This window comes from Mytilus edulis, chromosome 12, assembly GCF_963676685.1.
Source record: "Mytilus edulis chromosome 12, xbMytEdul2.2, whole genome shotgun sequence".
NCBI classification, from domain to species: domain Eukaryota; kingdom Metazoa; phylum Mollusca; class Bivalvia; order Mytilida; family Mytilidae; genus Mytilus; species Mytilus edulis.
Window position 1 is genome coordinate 49976683 of NC_092355.1, and position 9809 is coordinate 49986491.

The window sequence follows — 9809 nt, forward strand, 5'->3', positions numbered from 1 at the left end:
GTTGTACAACACTGAAGATCAAAAGTTGAAAAGGTTTCGCCAAATACGGCATTGTTTTTATGCCCGGGATAAGAACATTCTTATTATATAGAACAATTCATGCTATTGCAAACAGTAAATTTTATCAAATGAATATGAAAGAGATATACATAAAGAAACTGAAGTATTAACTAATTACAGAAAACTAAACCCGAATACATAACGCCCAGATATAAAAGATCGAAAGTGAAAAAGGTACAAAGTTGTACAGCACTGAAGATAAAAAGTTGAAAAGGTTTTGCCAAATACGGCATTGTTTTTATGCCCAGGATAAGAACATCCTTATTATATAGAACAATTCATGCTATTGCAAACAGTAAATTTTAACAAATGAATATGAAAGAGATATACATAATGAAACTGAAGTATTAACTAATTACAGAAAACTAAACCCGAATACATAATGCTATTAAAGTTTAACACAGAATAGACACACCCGAATCAGTCCAGGCGTCAACGTAATTAAAAAAATGTGACGTCACATACGATGGCGAAAAGGCACAAACGTTATGCCACATTTGAATTTATGAAATTTAGAAACAGCATGACGTCACATATGAAAAACTATCAAAGTGAGATAGAATTAGGATAGATTTAAGATTATATTAGAACTAAATACTGATAATTCATTTAAACAAAATGCATATTGCAATACTTATATATATGTCCAGTTTGTTATGAATCCAACTTCAAACGTAAATAATCGTACAAAATTTAATATAATTAATAAAGGCGGTGATTAATTTTTCTATCCGTAACACCTAAATATAATAAAAAGACGTCAACACATTTGACAAAATCCGATGAGAATTACAAATATAACATTAAATATGTAAACTAAATACATGAATTTGGGATCAACAAGTACAGAAACACGTCTTATAGTAATGCGAATTCACATTCAGCAAAACAGTCACAATCGGGAATAAGTCACGTTTGGTAATTAAAAGATTAGACGACATAATGACAAACCACAATCTACCATGTGATAAAAATGTCCTTAGCTAGTTTGGTTAAAGAGACATCATATGGATCCACCAATTCGTGATGGTGTCCATAAAATTTACGGAGTGTCAATTTTAATCTGTCCTCCTCATAACTTTGTTGGAGCAGTTTCTGCGTAAGGAGCACACTCCTGTATATGAAGTCCGTATAGTGTGAACAAGCACGTGAATAACGTATCAATTGTGATAAGTAAACACCATACGAAGGGGCAGAGGGTATGTTACTGCTTAGAAATGGGAAATTGATAATTGGGAAGTTGAAATCGTCCCGTTTATCATAGATTTTCGTGTGAAGTCGTCCATCTACGTCAATATTGAGGAAAAGATCAAGGTATGAAGCAGTCCTTCTAGTGTCAGTAGTATCCTTAATTTCAAGTTCACTGGGATATATGAGATGTAAGTATTGGCTGAATTATGGGTTGTTCAATGATAAAACATCATCAATATATCGAAAAGTAAAATTAAAGAATTTCGCAAGGTGCTTTTTCTTTTTGTCTTTTAAAACACCCAAAAGAAAATTGGAACTTACCTTATCAAATGAAAACATCAAGAGCAGAAACATATCAAATATATATATATGAAAATAGCTGTCATGCGTATGTCCTGGTACAGGCATTTGTCAATCCAATGGTACTAAGAACTAAATGATACAGACTTCAATTGAACAATTCAAATAAATCATGTGACAAAATTTTAGAAATAGAAAAGGAATATTATACTAATAAAACAGTCTCCGCCAAAATTAAAGCACGAACTAAATGGGCCGAAGACGGGGAGAAGTCGACCAAATACTTTTTTTAATTTAGAAAAGAAAAATGGGCAGAACAAATTATGGCAACGTGTAAAAACAGAAAACGGTGAGTATAAATGTGACATTGATTCCATCTTTAATGAACAAGAAAATTTTATACTATATTTGTTGCTACAAAAGGCTGGGACAAAACAGCAGGCGAAAAACTTTGTCAGTTTATGATAGATAAGGTAAGTAAGGAAGATATAGAAATGTTAGATAGAGATATAAATAACTGTGAGGTAGAAAAGGTATAAAAATAACTCAAATAGAACAAATTACCTTGCGAAGATGGTATAATTTTATGTTTTATAATGGGATATAATAAAAGACGATTTCTTTAGTTTAATACAAGAAATTATTAATGATACTATATTGAGTAACTCTCAACATAAGGGGGTCTTAACCTTGGTACATAAAGGAGGAGAAAGGGAAAATATAAAAAAATTGGAGACCACTAACTTTACTAAATTGTGATTATAAAATTATTGCAAAGATTCTATCTGAAAGACTTGAGAAAATATTGCCTAAGATTATTCACACTGACCAGAAGGGGTTTGTTAAAGGTAGAAATATAAGCGAGGCTAACCAAATGATTCAGGACATAGAATATATTGACAACGAAGATGAAAAGGGAATTATATTATTTTTGGATCAACAAAAAGCGTTTGATAGGGTTGAATGGTAATGGATAGATTTTGTATTTGAGACATTTGAATTTTGCGGGAAATTTACAGTATGGATAAAAATGCTATTATACAATGCTACTACGTGTATTAAAACCAATGGGTTTGTATCAAGATACTTTTCGATTACTCGTTCCACTATGCAAGGGTATCTTTCTTGTATATCATACAGGCTTAACCCATGGCATGTGCGATTAGGGGTTACATTAAAATAGAAGGATTAAAATTACCAGTAGAGGGAGGGAACTTTATAGAAACCAAATAATGTATGTTTGTAGATGACACCCAAGTATTTAATAAAAATGAAAAATCTGTAGAAAATACTTTCAAAATTGTGTCCTTATACGAAAAAGCTTCGGGTTCTAGAATAAACTATGACAAAACAAAGGGCTTACTATTAGGGGCTTCTAAAAGAAAACGATTTAAATTTGATAAAATCAAATGGATCACAGGCAATGTTAAATATTAGGGGTGTTTCATGGTTATGAAATAAATGACGATGCTATTTAAAGAAAAATAATAAATAAAGTTTAAAATTGTATACACGTATGGAAAAGTAGAAAGCTTACATTTAAAGTTAAAACACTTATAGTTAAAATATGATACTTTCTCTCTGTTCTTACGAGATCGAAATACGAGGAATTCCGGACAAGTATACTAAAGAGCTAAATAATATAATTTGGAACTTCATATGGGACGGAAAAGTGAATAAGGTATATAGAAATGTCTGCTGTTTGCCTGAAATAAAAGGGGGGATTGGAATGGTAAGTATAGATACGTATATAAAAAGTAAACAAACAAAACTTGTATATCGTTTAATTTAGGAGCCATTTGAAAGCTAGAAAGCGATCGGTAAGTATTGGCTTCGGAAATTTGATGAAAAATATAATGATGCCTTTTTTGTATGTAAATGTTCAAGTAAATGGTTTTAAACATGAACCAACTACCACAAGTTTATCAAAAAATTATAAATACATGGTCAGGATTCATTCAAAATGTTGATATACCTTCAAATAAAAGTGATATTTAAAATACGAGGATATTTGAAAACTCTTCTATTTGTTTCACAAATAAACCATTCTCTATTTTTTTTTTTTTAAAGCTATTCAGGATATTTGGAATTCAGAAACTACAGTTTTTGTTAGCTATAATGAAATTTATAGGAGGCTGATTGATAGGAGAAATTGTATTTCTGAATTTTCAAAAATTAAACAGGCAATTCCTAAAGATTTCGTGCAAATTTTGATATCTTGCGGAAACCAGAATTTGCATCATGAAAATAAAAAAAAGATATCAAATAACCTTGAGATCATTAACTTAAACAACCAAACAGTCAAACCATCAAAGTTAAAACTCAAATATATTCGTACGGTTTTAAATAAAGATATATCTTCAAAATGTCAAATTAAGTGGGAGGAAATATGTGGAACGAATATACCTTGGGAAAATATATGGTCGGGACTAGAACATTTGAAAATTGAAAATAAAGTGAAAGAATTTCAATGGAGATCCATGCACAATATTTTATATACTGAAGAAAGATAAAAAAAAAAATGAAAAAAAAATGAAGATTTCAAAGGGAAAATGCCACATTTGTCAAAATGACAATGATACAGAAACCCTGCAACACTTATGCTCACCTGGCCCGAAGGCATGACTGTTCCTTATGAGGTGCTGACCAAGTGTTGTTACTTTGTAGCCGATCCATCATCCAAGATGGCCGCCAGCGGGGGACTTAGTTTAACATAGGACCCTATTGGAAATGCATACAAATGACTTCTTTTAGAGAACCACTGAATGGAATGAAACCAAACATGGCATGAATGTTCCTTGTAAGATGCTGACCAAGTGTTGTTACTTTGTAGCCGATCCATCATCTAAGATGGCCGCCAGCGGGGGACTTAGTTTAACATAGGACCCATGGGAAATACATACAAATGACTTCTTCTAGAGAACCACTGAATGGAATGAAACCAAACATGGCAAGAATATTTCTTATGAGATGTTGACCAAGTGTTGTTACTTTGTAGCGGATCCATCATCCAAGATGGCTGCCAGTGGGGGACTTAGTTTAACATAGGACCCATGGGAAATACATACGAATGACTTCTAGAGAACCACTGAATGGAATGAAACCAAACATGGCATGAATGTTCCTTGTAAGATGCTGACCAAGTGTTGTTACTTTGTAGCCGATCCATCATCCAAAATGTCCGCCAGCGGGGGACTTAGTTTAACATAGGACCTTATGGGAAATAAAATTGAGAAAGGAAATGGTGAATATGTCAAAGCGACAACCACCCGACCATAGAGCAAACAACAGCCGAAGGCAACCAATGGGTCTTCAATGTAGCGAGAATTCCCGCACCCGTAGGTGTCCTTCAGCTGGCCCCTAAAATATGCATAATAGTACAGTGATAATGGACGTCATACTAAACTCCGAATTATACACAAGAAACTAAAATTTAAAATCATACAAGACTAACAAAGGCCAGAGGCTCCTGACTTGGGACAGGCGCAAAATTGCGGCGGGGTTAAACATGTTTATGAGATCTCAACCCTCCCCCTATACCTCTAGCCAATGTAGAAAAGTAAAAGAATAACAATACGCACATTAAAATTCAGTTCAAGAGAAGTCCGAGTCTGATGTCAAAAGATGTAACAAAAGAAAATAAATAAAATGACAATAATACATAAATAACAACAGACTACTAGCAGTTAACTGACATGCCAGCTCCAGACCTCAATTAAACTGATTGAAAGATTATGTCTTCATCATATGAATATCAGGTACAATCCCTCCCGTTAGGGGTTTAGTATCATACTATCATAAAATATATGAGAAGAACATAACCCGTGTCATGCCAACAACTGTTTTTTTAGAAATAAATGTGTTTAGTTCCGATGCAAAGACCCTATCAGTGAATCAATGTTAAAGCCAATGTTTAACATAGGACCCTATGGGTAATGCTTACAAATGACTTCTTTAAGAGAACCACTGAATGGAATGAAACCAAACATGGCATAACTGTTCCTTATGAGGTGCTAACCAAGTGTTTTTACTTTGTAGCCGATCCATCATCCAAGATGGACGCCAGCGGAAGACTTAGTTTAACATAAGACCCTATGGGAAATGCTTACAAATTACTTCTCTAAGAGAACCACTGAATGGAATGAAATCAAACATGACATGAATGTTCCTTATGAGGTGCTGACCAAGTGTTGTTACTTTGTAGCCGATCCATCATCCAAGATGGCTGCCAGCGGGGGACATAGTTTAACATAGGACCCTATGGGAAATGCATGCAAATGACTTCTTCTAGAGAACCACTGAATGGAATGAAACCAAACATGCCAAGAATGTTCCTTATGAGGTGCTGGCCAAGTGTTGTTACTTTGTCTCCGATCCATCATCCAAGATGGCCGCCAGCAGAGGACTTAGTTTAACATAGGACCTTATGGGAAATTCATACAAATGACTTCTTTTAGAGAACCACTGAATGGAATAAAACCAAACATGGCATAAATGTTCCTGATGAGGTGCTGACCAAGTGTTGTTACTGTGTCTCCGATCCATCATCCAAGATGGCTGGCAGCGGGGGGGCTCAGTTTAACATAGGACCCTATGGGAAATGCATACAAAAGTCTTCTTCTAGAGAACCACGGAATTGAATGAAATCAAACATAGCATGAATAGTCCTTTCTTTATGAGGTGCTGGCCAAGTGTTGTTACTTTGTAGCCAAATTTTATCTGTTTTTATATGATTTCAAAAACCCAAGTAGAGTCAGGTGAGCGATACAGGCTCTTGAGAGCCTCTAGTTTTTAAGTTGTAGTACATCATAGTTAATTTTAAAAAATCTCCAAGAAATCAAATCAAACATAGAAATAAATAATCCTTTTGTTTTGAAAAGGACATTCTATAAGGTAAAAAAATGAGGGAATTAAAATATGATATTTTTTTCAAATATAATAATCATATATTTTAAATGGACACTATAGAAAATTAAGAATTCAATAAATTTGACAAAAGGCATCAAGCACCGGAAGATATTTATAAAATTTGGAAACAAAACTTTAAAAATAATCTAAAGTTTGTTCTTTTTTTGAAAGGCGTTGACATCATTGAAAAGACACAATTGGATTCGGTTATAATGAAAATTTAGACAGTAAATATAGTATAAGCTTTCAGTCAAAGTACATTTTTTATGGTTTATCGTATTAAAATATCGATTTTATCAATTTATACAAACATAAAAAAAACAACAATAAAAATGTATTACCCTATCATGTTTATTGTAGTAAATGCACATTTTTTGTGTGAGTATCTTCTAACATTTAATATTGATATTAGTACGGCGGCTTTGTGAAAAATTGTGCCATTCTGCTACAAGCATGAAATTTGGCATAGACCTTCCTCAAGTATTACTATTTAATTTCAGATAGAGAGGCATTTGAAAATAATGTCGAACTTCAGGTAAAATCCAAAATGGCGGACTTCATACTTTAATCAACCCAATGTCGAAGGCTAGTATGTGAAAAGGTGTTATAATTATGCTACTATCACAATATTTGGTACACACATTTGTTTTTTACTAATTTTGGATATATAATATCGATTAGATGTTTTGAAAAACGCTACTTTCGGTAAAATCTAATATTGCGGACATTGTACTAGAATAAGCTTATTTTTTAGGGAGGGTAATTAAAATAGGTTTAAACGTATTGCTACTATCATTACATTGTGCAGGAACCTTTCTCTTGTGCTTCTCATGGATACAATGTATAAAACATATTTCTTTAAAACCCTTACTTCCGGTAATATCCAAAATGGCGGACATAAAAATATCAATTAATTATTTATATATTAAACTTTTTTTTAAAATGTAAAGAAAATGTTGTTTATTGTGCTGGTCATTAAATTTTTGGCGTTATGTTATCCTCAAAACCACTTATTCTATTCTGTTGTAAATGTTTAAATACGAAGTAAACACTTCCGGTAAAAAAAAAAAAAATCTGGCGCAAAATTCAAAGATGAGTCCTCAATCCAAATCTTCGATGTAGAGTTTTGGATAGATTGATTAAAACAAAATAAAATTTAAAACAACTACATGTACTACTATTCGGCCAAGAACACATGTTTATTCACGATCAGCACCACATGAACTCAAGGCAGTCTACGGGAGACCCAATTTTTCACATTAACAACGACCGCATCATCTCTTCTTACATCAACATGTACAAGCTTCTGACAAAATGATGAGGCTTCAGAAAGAGTTTTTTAAAAAAGGGATCCTCTTTGTCCCTGCGCCATCCATTATCGCCTGGACTTTGTAGCATAAGAGCCAATTCCAAGCTCGTCCCTCTAAACACCAGCCTTAGTATATTGTAAGTTTAACATGCTGGAAAAGACTAGACCAAGTTGAGGGAATAGCCTCAATTAGCCTTTCATTTTGCGCAAATAGTTATTTTCTTGCTTGGTTAACCATGTTAACCCAATCTGTTAACTTGGTGCGATCTTACAGTAAAACCGCGGTGATCTAGGTTGATAAATCATTCTTTATGTTAAAGTCACATCTTCAAATGCCATCAATATCTCAAACGCAGTCTTTTTTTCTTTTCAAGTAAAGAGAGAACTTTATCACAACCGGTAACGGCATGGATCACAAGAAAGGTGTGCGCTCAGTCATTGCCTAGTGCATTTGAAAGGTCATTGATAGATATTAATTCAAAGTTTTTTGCCCTCCCAAACCCAATCTATAGTTCGTCTACCCCTATGTCACGGATAAACAAAACAGTAATGGCAGCATCATCAGTAACGACTGTTCGAATAATGAATCGTTTAAGTTTGTGTTTCATTGCATCAGATACATGCACCATAATTCTAGTGTCAGCCTCTTAATGTGAACATGGTGCTAAACTTGAAATACATCACGTTGTAGATAAGATAGAACATCCTGAGCATTTCTTCCTACAACTGCCATACGCATCCGATAATTCATCCACTCGTGTTACAGTTTCAAGGTATTTTGTTGAGGTAAGGACATAATACCCAATCAGCATACTCGTTAGGCCGCAAATACATGTTTATTCACAATCGGAGAGCGGATTTTCCACATTTACAAAGACTGTTATTGTTTCTTACATCCATAATGTACAAGCTCCTAATAAGATGAAGAGGCCGCATGGATCCTATTTGTTCCTTCGCCATTCATACGCGTCTGGACTAGTTAGCAAAGGAACCAATTCCAAGCTTGTTACTCATTCATACCCGCCATGGTATATTGCACGCTTTAAGTGCTGAAAAAGACTGAGACGTGGGAATAGCCTCAATAAGTCTTCCCTCTTCCAAAAACGCATGTTTTCCTGCTTTGTACTTACTCTAAATGCTAAAGTCACATCTTCAAACGCCATCCATGTCATCAACGCAATTCCTTTTCCTGCAAATGTGTAATCTCTCAATGCCTAGTGCATTTGAAAAGTCATGTATTGATATGTATCTTAAGGTTTTTCACTTCCAAATGCAAACCAAAGTTTGTCTGCCCCTATGTCACGGAGTAGCGAAACAGTAATGACATCAGTATCGACAGTTCGAGTTATGACTCAGTTAGTTATGCATCAGAAACATCCATCTTGATTGTAGTGTAAGTCTTTTCATGTAAACATGGTGCTAAACTTGAAACATCATCAAGTGGTGGATTACACTGAAAATCCTGAACATTGGTTGCTACAACTACCTTTTCCTTCAAATTTTATTGAGCAAGCTGCTGTGAACGAAAACTAAAAAGTTCTTTCTTACTGTCGTCATCTCTCAGAAAACTTTGCCAATTTTGAGGAATTTGTTTTGACCCTGGATTGGTCTGTGTATTTCCTTTCCCCAAAATGTCTCTCTTGCTACTTGTAGCAGCTTTCAAACTACCAGTATTGTCTATGTACGCATCCGAGACCACATCCACTATTGTTACAGTTTCAATGTGTTTGCTAACGAGTATGCTTATGGGTATTATGTCCTAACCTTAATAAAATACCTTGAAACTGTAACAAGAGTGGATGAAATATTTTATAATTATGGTAGTTGTAGCAACAAATGCTCAGGATGTTCAGTGTTATCCACCACTTGATGTATTTCAAGTTTAACACTATGTTCACATTAAGAGACTGACACTAGAATCATGGTGCATGTTTTGATGCAGTGAAACACGAACTTAAACGAGTCATGATTCGAACAGTCGTTACTGATGATGCTGTCATTACTGTTACGCTATTCCGTGACTTTGAATTAATATCTATAA